This window comes from Lissotriton helveticus, chromosome 2_2 (assembly GCF_964261635.1).
Source record: "Lissotriton helveticus chromosome 2_2, aLisHel1.1, whole genome shotgun sequence".
In the NCBI taxonomy this organism is placed as follows: domain Eukaryota; kingdom Metazoa; phylum Chordata; class Amphibia; order Caudata; family Salamandridae; genus Lissotriton; species Lissotriton helveticus.
Window position 1 is genome coordinate 488,757,890 of NC_136060.1, and position 15,468 is coordinate 488,773,357.

At 47.3% G+C, this 15,468-nt stretch overlaps 1 protein-coding gene across 2 annotated transcripts in view; it reads left to right on the forward strand.

Annotated features, from left to right (window-relative positions):
• Positions 1-1,445: 1,445 nt before the first annotated feature.
• Positions 1,446-15,468, forward strand: part of LOC144821563 (plasma kallikrein-like) — a 276,797-nt gene continuing 262,774 nt past the window's right edge. Inside the window, exons 1-2 of one of the 2 annotated variants that reach the window (XM_078678747.1) lie at positions 1,446-1,573; positions 8,101-8,207. The gene's annotated coding sequence lies outside the window, so the exon portion shown is untranslated. The remainder of the gene's footprint in view (positions 1,574-8,100; positions 8,208-15,468) is intronic. The other variant, XM_078678749.1, reaches the window with a different exon arrangement.

Consider the following 15,468-nt stretch of genomic DNA (forward strand, 5'->3'; position numbering starts at 1 on the left):
AGTGGCGCAAGGGCAACACAACCCCATGATAAGTACGCCCCACAGAGACAACCACTGACAGTCTACGGAGACTCAGAGTGGAGTAACTTTGTGATTATTCATCACCATTCCCAAAAGTGTTGTGTTGACATCAAATTGGTGCACTTACCTGTGGTACATGAAGAGGCAGCAGTGAGTGGGCTGTAAAAGTATGCAAAGTGTGTGCTAAGCCCCCATGCTTATGGGGTGTATGGCAAGGCATTAATCCACCTTAAAAAATCACTAGAAAACTCAGCTTAAGGAACCTTGCTTCACAATAGAACCATGAACCGTAAGACTTCCTGCTTGTGGATAATGCGTCACTTCAGTACGAATAGTGCACTGGTTTTTTAGGTCGAGCCTAGCGGCAGCGCACATGTGCTACTCGCTCTGCGAGACTGCTGTAGTAGAGTATAAACCATTATTTGCATTTAAGAAGGGCCGCAATATTCGTAATCATCTTGTAAGAGCTAAAACCGCTGCACCCACACAGGCACCTAAAACCACGAGGGGATTGTTGGGACTGCCTCCGGTTGTGGGTCATTTCAAGTGCCGCAATTGTGTGGCATGTGAGATGACGCTAGACTCAAAGGAAGTCAACATCAATGGAAATTTGCACATTCAAAAGGTTTTCTCCAATTGTAATTCTAAAAATCTAGTATATTGTATCAAGTGTCCATGTAATCAAGTTTATATTGGACAGACTACCCAGACTATCAAAACGAGGGTCCTTCAGCATGGATCCCGCATCAAGTGCATGACCAGAGGGGCTCCTTTGGTCAGCCATTATCAGAGTCACAATCATTCATTTAACGATATATGCTGGACAGTATTATACGTGGTATCTAACAGAAACACGTTAGATACTGAGACTATATTAAACCAATTGGAGGCCAGATTTATTGAAAAATATCAGACTTCCAAAACTGGACTGAATGACAGGGATGAAATGTGGTCACTTATCTGCTAAAGGGCTTAGCTGATTCACACTACTGTTTAAAAACTACCTTCTGGTAACATTTCCAACATATATGAGGACTGAGTATGTTTTAGTGTACGTTAAACTCACTAATAGTGTATAAAATGTATATATTGTGTTTTTTATAGAACTAAATTGAATTTTAGAATGGAAAAGGCATATGGTATCACACTGGTACTTGGGTTGCTCGTTTTTACTTGCTTTCTAAAATGTAAAATTCTTTTTCTTTTGAGCTTTCTGACTTTGATTTAGATATATTTTTTTGTTTGAATGATTCTTTCATTTTTATGAGAATTAGTGAGTGTGCAGATATTCAGATAAATCGACTTGAATGGGTCACACGTGAGATTACAGGGCCGCCATGTTGGTTGAGTGGTGTGAGTGTTCGTAGTCCGTTTTTTGTTTCTCCTTTTCTTGGAGATGTCTGGTTGGTCTAAACAGGACAGGCGGGATTCCGCCCGGGAAGTTAATTAGCCCGATATTTCTCCTTCCGTTAGCTGTAATACACGCCAAGAATCAGGAGACTCTGGCTCGTTTCCCAGATGGAAGTTGGGTTTAGATACCCTGCGGATGCTGGTAAGCGTAATTTTATTTGTATACGAAGCTTGACCTCCCCCTATAGATCTGTGAATGTTTGGTTCCGGTTTCGATGTCCTTGGAGACATGTGATACTTGACTCGGTCTTTACTTGTAACATGGGGCAACCTTTGAACTGAGTGAACTTTAATGTTAAGCACTAACTCTATTTTAAATATAAGGGTTGAATTTCGACATTTAGGACACTCTTATATCTTCTCATTAATCTGGTGTAGCGGACTCGGGTCAGTTTGTGATTTTTCGACCCTTTACTTTTGATCTAGGTGATTACATCACAAGCATGAGATTCTAATGAAATTTGGACAAGTACAGGTGTGCCTTATATAGGAAGTTCGTCCTGACTTGTGTGACACTTTTGAACTATATCAACAACATTGGACGACCATACCCCTATTGGTTTTGTTATTTGGATAATAACATTTGGTATGTATAGCTAATTCGGTTAGTTGTAATTGTTTGTTTTTCCGTGCTTTACCTCACACTTTGGCACTTGACACGGTGATGAAAGGGTCTGCAGGTTGAATGACTTTTTTACTTGATTTAATAAGTGTATCCAGATATAATGATCTTTGGTGATGGCTTTCTGATCACGTTTTCCTTTTCTGGTGTGTAAATAGCCTTCATGATACCTAAACCTTGAGGATGTTTTCTTCTCATAGTGGTAGTGGCCCCTACGGGTGCCTGTGTCCGTGGAACTGACTGTTATAATTTTGCAAAATTCTGAAAAATTTGTTATACCCTTCTTTTTTTTTTTTTAGGGGATTAATAATGAGTTTTATTAATTGTGGTATATTTTTGTTTTTCTTATGATCATGTAAATGAATTTTGTTGCCCTTTGTCCTGATGAGGCCTAAAAATTAATTGAAAGGCCGAAACGCGTCGACAGTCATTATTAATTTCGGCACCTGTTTTGATTTGGAGACTTTGTGGATATATTCCCTGGGAGCATCATTTGGTTTTGAAGCCATAAAATCATTTGGGCTTCTTATGCTTCTTGCTATTTTGGTGTCCGAAAAGGAAATAAGGCCAAGAAAAGACAATGCCATGTTTTCCTTGTAAATAAATCATTGGGCTCCTTACACAAACCTTGGATTAAGGGTCCACAACAATAAGACATTTGGACCATCTGGATTTAGATTATAAATTTTGTTTTTTGGACTCACACATGTCATTCCTTACAATATTGAATATTGTTTGGTTGATTTTAAGAATGTATAAAATGAAAAAGGATCTTAAATAATTCACAAACTGAATTACTGTTTTGTTGTGTTTTTTCCTTATTTATTTGTATTTGTAATTTGGTAATAACCATCGGATGAACGTCTTAACAGATGAGAGATATATATCATACAACTTAGGTTGCGAAGAGACAGATAATTAATATTTTTTGTTCTCATAATTAACTTTCATAATTGCTGCCTTCAAATTCGTTAACAAGCTTGTTAGTCCCTCCTTAGCAGTGCCTTGTCTTCATTTGTACCCTCCCATGGCGACTGGCCCCTTTACTTCAGTTGTTACACAGGGCCCTGTTATTTAGTTTGTAAGGACTATTTACTTTATTGAGTTTCTCTTACTGCAGGCCGACATGCATTGCTTCAGCTTAAACTGCTTGTGTTATTTGAAGCAGCACCGCCGCCCGCCTAATACGGGCGCCTGCTTTCCATCACTTTAACCCAGCATTATCTCGTATCTATTTCAAGCCCCAAAGTAAAATGGATTTAGAAATGATTAGCAAATAAAGTCATGTGAATTTCAGGTAGCACATAATCCTGTGCTAATGGGCTGAAGCTGACAACAGCACATCTGTGTTACAGCTCATCTGTACAAAAGCTACCTGACAGGTTGTTTTCAAAAGCCTGTCACCACCATTACCACCACCACCAGTACCACCACCAATACCACCACAATCAACACTACCACCTCCATCAACACCACAGCCACCAATACCACCACCACCACCACCAACAATACCACAGCCAATACCACCACCATTACCACCACCACCAATACCACCACCACCACAATACCATCACAATCAACACCAATACCACCACCACCACCACCATTACCACCACTACCAATACCACAAATTCCACCACCAATACCACCACAATCTACACCCTCACCTCCATCAATACCACCACCACCAATACCACCACCACCAATACCACCACCACTGCCAATACCACCACCACCAATACCACCACCATATCACCAATACCACCACAACACCACCATTACCACCACCATCACCATTACCAACACCACCACCAATACCACCTCCACCACCAATACCCCCGCCATCACCAATGCCACCACAAACACTGCCACAACCACCACCAATACCACCACAACCAACAATACCACCACCAATAATACCACCACCACCATCAATTCCACCAATATCAACACCATCACCACCAACACCACCACCAATACCACTACCACCACCAACACCACCAATACCACCAACACCAATACAACCACAACCAATACCAACACCAATACCACCCCCACCATTACCACCACCACTACCACCATTACCACCACCACCACCACCAAAACCACCACCATCAATACCACCATCAATACTATCACCACCAATACCACAACCACCACCCTCAATACCACCACCACCACCAATACCACCACCACCAATATCACGACCACCAATATCACCAGCAATACCACCATCAATACCTCCACCACAACCAATACCACCACCAGTACCACCACCACCATTCCTACCACCACCAATACCACCATTATCAATATCACCAGCAATACCACTAATACCACCACCACCAACACCACCAATAACACCACCAATGCCTAAAGCACCACCACCAATACCACCATCACCAATACTGTCACCACCAATACCACCACCACCAACAACAATACCACCACCACCAATACCACCACCACCACCATCACCAGCACCAATAGCAGCACCAATACCACCAGCACCAATACCACCACCAAGACCACCATCTATACCACCAATAACACCACCACCAATAACACCACCACCAAGACCACTACCACCACTACCACCAATACCACCACCACCAACACCAATACCACCAATAACACCACGACCAACACCAGCACCAATACCACCACCACTGCCAATACCACCACCAATGCCACCACCACTGATAATACTACCATTGCCACCAATATCACCACCATACCACCAATACCATCACCACCATTACCACCACCACCACCATTACCACCGCCACCAATACCACCACCAGTACCAATACCAACACCACCACCAATACCCCCACTAACACCAATACCACCACAAATACCGCCACACCACCAACAACCACCAATACCACCATCAATACCACAACCACCATTACTACCACCAATACCACCACCACCAACACCACTAACACCACCAATACCACTACCACCAATACCACCACCACTAATACCACCACCACCAATGCTACCACTACCACTACCACCACCACCACCACCAATACCACAACCACTATCAATACCACCCCTACCAATACCACCACCACCAATACCACCACCACCAATACCACCATCAATACCACTACCTCCACCACAACCAATAACACCAACACCACCAATACCACTACCACCACCACCAATACCACCACTAATACCACTACCAATACCTCCACCACCACCAATACCACCATCAATACCACCAATACCACCACAAACAATACCACCACCAATACCACCAGCACCATTACCACCACCACCAATACCACCACCATCAATACCGCCACCATTACTACCACCACCAATACCAATAATACCACCACCAATACCTAAACCACCACCCCCAATACCGCCATCCCCAATACTATCACCAACACCACCAATAACAATGCCACCACCACCAATACCACCACCACCAATACCACCACCACCAGCACCAATAGCACCACCAGCACCAATACCACCACCACCACTGCCAATACCACCACTAACACCACCACCACTGACAATACCACCAGCACCACCACCAATACCACCACCATACCATCAATACCACCACCAACACCACCATTACCACCACCACCAATACCACCACCACCACCAATACCACCTCCACCTCCAATACCCCCACCACCACCAAAACCACCACAAATATCATCATAACAACCACCACCGCCAATACCCCCACCACAAACAATACCACCACCTCCACCACCACCAATACCACCACTACCACCAACACCAATACAACCACCAATACCACTACCACCACCACCAATACCACCACCACCAATTTGACCACCACTACCAATACCACTACCACCATCAATACCACCACATCCAACACCACCAATACCACCAACACCAATACAACCAATACCACCACCACCATTACCACTACCACCAACACCACCACCACTACCAATACTATCACCACCAATACGATCCCCAATAATACCACCAACACCACCACCAATAACAAAACCATTGATAATACCTATACCACTGCCAATACCACACCACCAATACCACCACCTCCGCCACCACCAATACTACTACCAATACCACTACCACCTTCACCAATATCACCAGCAATACCACCATCAATACCTCCACCACCACCAATACCACCACCAATACCACCAACAACAATAAACCACAACCAATACCACCACCAATACCACCACGACTAATACCACCACCATTACCACCACCACCACCACCAATACCACCACCATCAACACCACCACCAATACCACCAATACTATCACCACCAATACCACAACCACCACCAATACCACCACCACCACCGATACCACCACCAATACCATCACCAAAACCACTACCACCAATATCACCAGCAATACCACCATCAATACCTCCACCACCACCAATACCACTAACACAAATACCACCAAAACCAATACCACCACCAATACCACCACCGCCATTACCACCACCACCACCAATACCAATATCACCAATACCACCACCAATACCATCACCAATACTATCACCACCAATACCACCACCACCAATAATAAAACCACCACCACCTACACCACTACCAATACCACCACCACCAGCACCAATACCACCAGCACCATTACCACCACCAAGACCACCACCTATACCACCAATACCACCACCACCAATACCACTACCACCACCACCAATACCACCACCACCAATACCAATACTACCACCACCAACACCAATATCTCAGCGTCTCTCGCTACCTAGTAATAGCAGGGGCACTGTACGAGACCAGAGCAGCAGCTGAGACCATCCCTCCCTCCCTCCATGCCTGCCATAAAGCTTAGCCAGCCCTGCACCAGGAGGTGAAGCCAGGGCCCTACTACAGCTGGAGTGTTTATCATTAGGCCAAAGATAGCAATGACATCACTCAAATCACAGAGAGGGCAGGAAATAACCCCTCCTCACGCTCTTCCTCCTGAGCCACAACAGTGTAATCACAGAGTGTAAGGTGTTGGTGCACTCTGTTAGTGTTTATAGCTCGGATCATATGTAACACCATTACCAATACCACCACCACCAATACCACCACCATCAGCAGCACCAATACCACCACCAGCACCAATACCACCAGCACCAATACCACCACCAAGACCACCACCAATACCACCACCAATACCTATACCACTGCGAATACCACCAATACCACACCACCAATGCCACCACCAATACCACCACCAATACCTGTACCACTACCACTAATACGACCACCTCCACTAATACCACCACCAATACCACCACCACCACCAATACCACCACCACCATCAATACCACCACCTCCACCACCACCAATACCACTACCACCACCACCAATATCACAAGCAATACCACCATCAATACCTCCACCACCACCAATACCACCAACACCAATACAACCACAACCAATGCCACCACCAATACCACCATTACCACCACCACCACCATTACCACCAATACCACCGCCATCAACACCACCACTAATACCACCAAAACTATCACCACCAATACCACAACCACCACTAATACCACCACCACCATCAATACCACCAATACCACTACCACCAATACTACCACCAATACCACTACCACTACCACCAATATCACCAGTAATACCACCAGCAATACCTCCACCAACACCAATACCACCACAACCAATACCACCACCAATACCACCACCACCATTACCACCACCACCAATACCACCAGCATCAATACCACCAGTAATACCACCAATACCACCACCACCAATATCACCAATACCTAAACCACCACCACCAATACCACCATCACCAATACTATCACCACCAATACCAGCATCACCAATAATAATACCACCACCACCTACACCACCACCAAGACTAAGGCCTAACTCACATGTTACTGCCAGTGGAAAACAGTTTCAGTAAAACGTTTGCTGATCTTTCTTTTCACCATATTGATTTACCAGAAGAGGTATGTTACTTATTAATCCTTGGTTTGCTAATCTTGTTTCTCACCAGGTTTTCTTGTAACTTGAAGAGATCTGAGACAAAGATCCCCATAACCATCACTCCGCTACTGAACGCGGTGTCCGGATTTTCCTTAACAAGCACTGGTGTACAAAAAGGTGAGTAGATGATGCGGTACTGTGTGTGTTTTATTTTTATGCAAGTTGAATCTTGGCAGCTCCTGTTGCTGGCTCACCACACTTTGCATAATATCTGGTTTTAGCTAACCCTAGGCGAAGCACTACGCTCCGCTCGTGGAGTTTGTGAAGTTTTTGCAACTTCGCACTACGCGAGCGGCACGTAGCACAGTGCGAACATGCGTAGTGCAGCGTAGCGTAGTGCAGCGCTCATTTTTTGCTTGTTCGCGGTCCTGAACGTCATGTTCGCGACCGCGAGCAAGCAAAATGACATCCTGGCGAGATTCTCAACGCGAGGAGGTCAGGTTTCTCATTGTGAGGGGTTGCGCATGCTCGCGACCGCTCTCAATGAGAAACTACCTGTTTGCGTTGAGAAAGATGCAGCTCGAGTAATAAATCTCCTCGAGCAGCAGAAAACTACAGCTCGCACTGTGCAAGATGCCGTTTTCAATGCTTGCACAGTGCCGGATGCTTGTCCGCACTGTGCAATCATTGAAAACGCATCTTGCACAGTGCGAACATGCTACTACGCAGCTCGCGTAGTGCTACGTGAAGTTCGCGTAGTGCGAAGTGCACTTCGCGTAGCTTCGCGTAGCGCTACTTCGCGAACTACGCCCACCCTTAGTTTTATCTTACGCCAACCATGTATCTCTCCTTTGCAAGACTTGGTTTAAACTCAAATGTCTTGCAACAATTGTGAAAACGGATGTGTGTTATACATGCATGCGCTCCACCAACAACATTTATCATGAGACCTTCACAAACTGTGTTCATCACTAGCCGGCACTATCTTGGATGCTTTTCGTACACTTATGTGAAGCTCCTATGGGGATGATTACGATGGTGGATGGTCTTCAGTCCATCCGCCATCGTATCGAGAAGTGAGACTGCCCGCCTACAAGGCGGCGGCCCCGCTGGGCTGATTACAATTTGACCACCACCACAGCGGTCGCACTTAACATAGTTTACATTGCTGTACGGCACATTTCACATTTCCGTGCACTACGTGGAAGGCACCATGCGGTGTCTAGCACATGGTGCCGGTCAATGGGGTCCCACTACGGGTAGGCACAGCTGCTATTTCAGTGATTGGGAGGCCTCTGTAGCAACGGTAGGTTCAAGGAGCCCGTTGGGTGCGTGACAGTCGAAGTTTCCAACTGCCACGGTACCTCCCCGCCATTATACTATGAGTGGTCCTATGAAAACCGTTCAGAGTTGGCTAACACTGACCCTTCACAGCCCTTCCACCCCAAAAACAATGCATCTTGGAGTCTGGTCCAAACCTTGGATGATCCCACTATACGCAAAATGCTGTTGACATTGAAACCTTCCAATCACTACAATGACCCTTTGTCATCGAACCTGATCCCGGAAGTAGGATCCTCCTTACTAACACTCTGGACAACGATCGTCAATGCTTCTCTTATGCAAGGTGCTATTCATGATTGCCTTAAATCAGGTCAAGTTACCCTGATCATAAAGAAACCAAATGCTGATCCCACAGACCTTCTTTACTTTCGCCCAATCCCCAACATCCCCACCTTAGCAAAACTCCTGGAGAAATGTGTGCTCGCCCAACTCTGTCATCACATCAACCACATCCAGCTCCTGGACCAACGCCAATATGGTTTTTTCCCAGGTCACACTACGGAGTCGGCGGTGACACACATCGTAGATGATGGACTTAGAATGCTGGATCACAATGAAGCATGCCTACTGATCTTTCTTGACCTCTCGTGAGCATTTGATACTCTCAAACACGATCACCTAATTGATCTCCTGGAACATAGGATGGGGCTGTCTGGGCCAATTTTAAACTGGTTCTCTTCATTCCTTCACACCAGATCCCAAAGCTTCAAGGTGAACCACTCCTTGTCACATCCTGCACCGGTCACCTTGGGAGTTCACCAAGGTTCAGCACTGTCCCCCAAGCTCTTAACCTGTTCATGGAACCTATGACAGAAATTCGAAAGTCATCCAGCATTCATTATCATATGTACGCGGATGATACCCAACTATACCTGAAGATCGCCTCCCCCGAAGACATCCAGTCCCTCAACTCAGACCTGCTGGAAACACAAAGATGGTTGACAAGCAATAACCTGAAGTTAAATGCTCTTAAAACGGAATTCTCTACTGATCTCATGCCACAACCAATCTCCTGCCATAGAACAATGGCTGGATCAGCTGACTGCTCTTAACTGTAGACTGCACCTTGTGGACTTGGCATCTTCTCTGGGTATCATTCAGGACAAAAGTCTGAACATGCAGAAGCACATCAGTTCCCCCACCAAAGGAGCGAACTTCCAACTCAGCCTACTCAGGTAACTCGTACCCTTTCTCCCTGCTCATGACCTAAAGGTTGCAATACAAGGACTAGTGATCTCAAAGTTGGATTATGGTAGTTCAACACTTTGTGGCCTGCCTATAGCGAGGACGGCTCCTCTTAGGGCTTCCCTAAACTACGCTATTAGGCTCTTAACTGGCACAAGAAAATACCACCACATCTCTCCAGACTTGCAGGACCTGAATTGGCTCCCATCCGAAGGTCGGATACTGTTGAAAATTGCATGCATGGCTCACAAGCCCATCCACTTCCAGACCCCGCTGTACCTTGCTCAGAAACTGGAGCTCTCCTGTGGTTCTAGAGCCTACAGAAGTGCCAGCACCCTTTTGCTAAAACCACAAAAATTCAAGAAAAAAAGACATATAACCGAACCTTCTCAGGGATGGCTCAGAGGATCTGGATCTCCCTTCCACCGGAAGTCAGGGTGAACCCCTCCACTCTCTTCTTAAAAAAAGAAGCCAAAGGACTCTTGATGTAGAAATTTCTTTCTTAGCATGACTCCTTCATTTGGTTCTGGGTCCATACCCATTGACTTTTGCCCAGACACGAGGTTCACGAGATTCTTGGTCAATTCTAGATTGTGACCTTGTTTGGCTGTTGATTCTGTTGTGTCTTTTTTTTCCTTCAGGATAATGTTTGTCAATTAGACATTGATTTTGTTGCCTTGTTAATTCTGTTTTGTTTGCTTATAACCTTTGTGATGCATAATCTGTAAAGCGCTCTGATACCCTTGGTGGTCATGTTCGCGCTATATAAAACTTTCCAAATAAATAAAATAAATGAATGGTTGTGAACATGTGTCAAACCTGCCATTTCAGGCCGGTGTGTGCGCACTTGCATCTATGATGTGCTTAAACATGTGTCAAGCCTGCCATTGCAGGCCAGGGTGTGCGCCATGGTACCTATGGTGTTTTTAACCATGTGTCCAGCCTGCCACTGCAGGCCTTTGCACGCACACTTGCAGTTATGGTGTTTTAAAGCATGTATCCATACTGCCATTGCAGACATGGGTGTGTGCCATAGCACCTATGCTCAGGCAGTCTGTGCTAAATCACTAGGTCATCCGGCGGTGACTGTTAGAATTGGGGGTCTCTGGTTGGCGCAAGTATGCACTTGTGACAAGCAGGGACCCTCTCCTCTAAGTCAGGACCAAGGATGACCCCTTAGAATTACCCTTGCTCACCCTCTAGGTGCGTGGCATGAGCAGCCAAGGCTATTCTTCAGGTGCTATGGAGTTAAGCATTTGTGATAACACATACAGTAAAAATGCACCAATCACCCCACAAATGGACACCAGGCAGGTACTATCTCAAAATACGCTCCTTTATGTAAAAATATATGTATATATATATGTCAGACTTATCACAAGATCAATAACGTCTTTGTATGCCAACAGGTTGTAAATAGGCAAGCTTTCCTTTAGTTTCCAGTTCACTGTGGATTTCTTTGTAAAATCACTTCTTTTCCCAGGTACAGTAAAAAGGGGTTCTTCTCAGTGTCTTTAGACTTTTGGGACTGGTCTAAGATCTCTTCATGGGCCACAGTTCTTTAAATGCCCCTTCCAGCATCCCTTCGTGCAGTTTCCTGTCTCCCAGTGTGCTTTCTAGCGCTCCTGTCAGTTCCCGGCTCGATAAGAGGCCCGACCGGCCAAAGCTCACGCTTCTCGCGGAGCTCGCGGCCGGGTCGGGTGTACGGGCTGTCCCGCGGTGTGCGGCTCACACGGCGGGGGGGTTTGCAGGCTTGCGGAGGGCCCAGGAACCAAAAAGGGGGCACGGAGCGGTGCGAGCCTCGTCGGAGGGACGGCTTGTACCGCGGCTCAGTCTACGCACCTCCAAGGTCTCTGGTGAAGGTGGGGGCAGACGTCCGGGAGCAATCACCACGCGCAGTGTTCACAGGGGGAAAGAAGAACGTTGCGGGCCCCCAGCCCGTGGAGAACACTGTGCGCGGGCGAGTGGCAAAGGGTGAAGGATTCCCGCGAAGGCGGGTGCGGGGTACTCGGCGGCTCTTCAAGAAAGCGAGGCTGATACCCGAGGCACCCGGGCTTCACGGGGTCTGTCTCTGGGTCTGTGCAGGTCCGGTAGAGGTTTTCAGGCGGGAGCGTGGGGGCACACAGCGAGCCTCCGTCAGCGGTGGGTTCGGTGGTTTCCCTCGGCGGGGGGGGGAGCGGCTCGGCAGAGCGGGGCTCTCCCTCGGCAGGGATGGGGAAACCTGGTGATCACGGCCTCGAGGAGGGGCTGGGGGGCACCACGGCAGCGAGCCTTCCAAGGCGGGGTGACACAGCGATCTCCTCAGCGGGGGAAGAGCGGCTCGACGGAGCGGGGCTCTTCCTCGGCGGGGACGAGGAGACACGGTCGGTCACGGTCTCAGGAAGGGGCTAGGGGCACCAGGGTCACAGCTCCGGCAGTTGCGGAAATCCTTTTAAAATACCGGCAGACGAGCAGAGAGCAGGTTGAGCCAGATGGTCCTGTGGCTCAGGTCAGGGGGCAAGCTCAGTCAAGCCCTTGGAGAAAGTTTCAGCACAAATCAGCAAAGTCTTTTCATCAAGTCTTTTCCTCTCCTTCCTCAGCAAGGCAAGTAGCAGGCCAGTCCTTCAAGCGTCTTCTTCTCCTTCTATTCGGGCAGAGGTTCGTTGTGGGAAACAGGATTCTGATTTACAAGGAGCAGGGCTCCTACTTTTATACAGCATTTCTTTAGTCTTCTCAGGCCAGGGGGGCCTTTGCATAACTGCTTTCAGTCTCTGAGTACTTGTTGGGTGTACCTCTGGCTTCTGCTTTCAGTGTGAGGGCAGGCACATCAGACGCTCCACAGGGAGGTGGAGCCAGCATTGTGTGGACAGGGGCAGCCAGGAGTACCTTGATGACAGTGCTTCGCCCTTCCTGGGCCAGGTGCAGGCTGAGTCATCAGTCACTCCCAGGGGGGTGGAGCCAGCATTGTGGTGGCAGAGCACAGCCTGATTAAGAGTCCAGAGGCACTCCTACCTCCCACTAAGGTGTAATCCTTGCATTCACCACCTGTCATCCCCCAGCCCTGTCACTCACACAACCCAGACAGTCAGATACACATACTGGAGAGGCGGGCTGAAATGGTTAGGCAAGCAAATGCTAACTTTCTAAAAGTAGCATTTGCAAACACAGGATATTAAAATAAACTTTACTAAAAGAAGTATTTTGTTATTCTGAGTTCAGGCATACTAAACATTATTTTCTACCATGTTCCCTGAGCCTGCTGGGATTATAGAGTGTAATAATTCCAGCAACCCATCTGGCCTAAAGGGAACAGGTAGCCTTACAATAGTGAAAAGCGAATTTGGCAGTAATTCACTATTAGGACATGCCACACTCATCAGAGCATGTCCTACCTTACACTTACAATGCACCCTGCCCTTTGGCCTACCATAGGGGTGACTAATATGAAGTTAAGGGAAGGTTTAGGGGCTGGCAAGTGTGTGCACTTGCCCAGCCAGCATGACAGTACCAGACTGCATGCAGGTTCTGGAATGGCAGACCCTAGACACATTTTAACAGGCTGCTTCTGTGGGTGGCGCAACCAGCGCTGCAGGCCCACTAGCAGCATTGGCATTTACAAGCCCTGGCACTCCTGGTGCACTGTACTGGGGACTGACAGTAAATCCAATGAACCAATCAGGAATATCAATCACAGTTACGCTTTACATAGGGAGCACTTGCACTGCGGCACGGATTGGCCGTGGCGCAGTGCCCTGAGCGGCGGACACCAGCAAAAACATCTGAGGCACATCAGCAAAAAGTGGAAGGGAAACTCACGCCAAGGTGCCAAGTCTAACACGTGTCCCCTCTAGCTGAAATGTGGGGGGAACTACCCTTCCCCAGGGAGTTCCTCATCACTAAGGCGGAAAAACCTGGACAGACCGTCAGCATTGGCGTGATCTGTGCCAGGTCGATGTTCCACCGTGAAGTCCATACCCTGTAGGGAGATGGACCACCTCAACAGTTTTGGATTCTCACCCCTCATCTGCATCAACCATCTGAGGGGCCTGTGGTCTGTCTGAACCCGGAAGTTTATTTATTTATTTATTTAAACACTTGTAAAGCGCTACAAAGGCCCTTGGGCATCTCGGCGCTGATATCTGCTAAATTCAGTCCTGAGGAGGATCTACCTATTGGTCAAATAACCAAGTTTTAAGTTGTTTTCGAAAGGACCACAAGGAGGGACTATTCTTTATGGTTAGCGGCAAGGAGTTCCAGAGCTTGGGTGCTGAAACAAGAAATCTTCTGTCGCCCCATGAGACCAGTTTGGTACGGGTACTTCCAACTGGAAGAGATCAGAGGACCGCAGGGACCTAGCCGGCCGGTAGGGGATAAGTTGTTGAGTCAGAAAGGCTGGTCCCTGGTTATGCAGTGCCTTGTAGACAATGCACAAAGCCTTAAACTTGGCTCTGTTCCTAATGGAGAGCCAATGCAACTCTCTGATGGTGCTCGAGACTGATTGGAATTTGGGGATGTTACCCAACAGTCGGGCGGCAGCATTTTGGATAGTCTGTAGCTTGTTGAGGACTCTCTCTTGGGCATTCAGGAATAGCGCATTACAATAGTCCAAGGTGGATAAGACCAAGGACGAGATCAAAGTTTTGCCAGCTGAGGTAGGGAGAAAAGGGAGGATTTTTTTGATAATTCGCAGTTTATAGAATGCAGAGGAGGCGATCTGATTTGCATGGGGGAGAAAAGTAAGCCTGTCATCAACCATGACGCCCAGGTTTCTCACCTTACTGACTGGGGTGGGCGGTGAACCCATGGACTGTGGCCACCAGCGGGAGGACCAGTCTGGGGATAAGTGTCCAAAGATGACCACCTCGGACTTATCCGAATTCAATTTGAGGCAGTTGGCGGCCATCCAACTTCCTATAGCCTGCATGCCCAG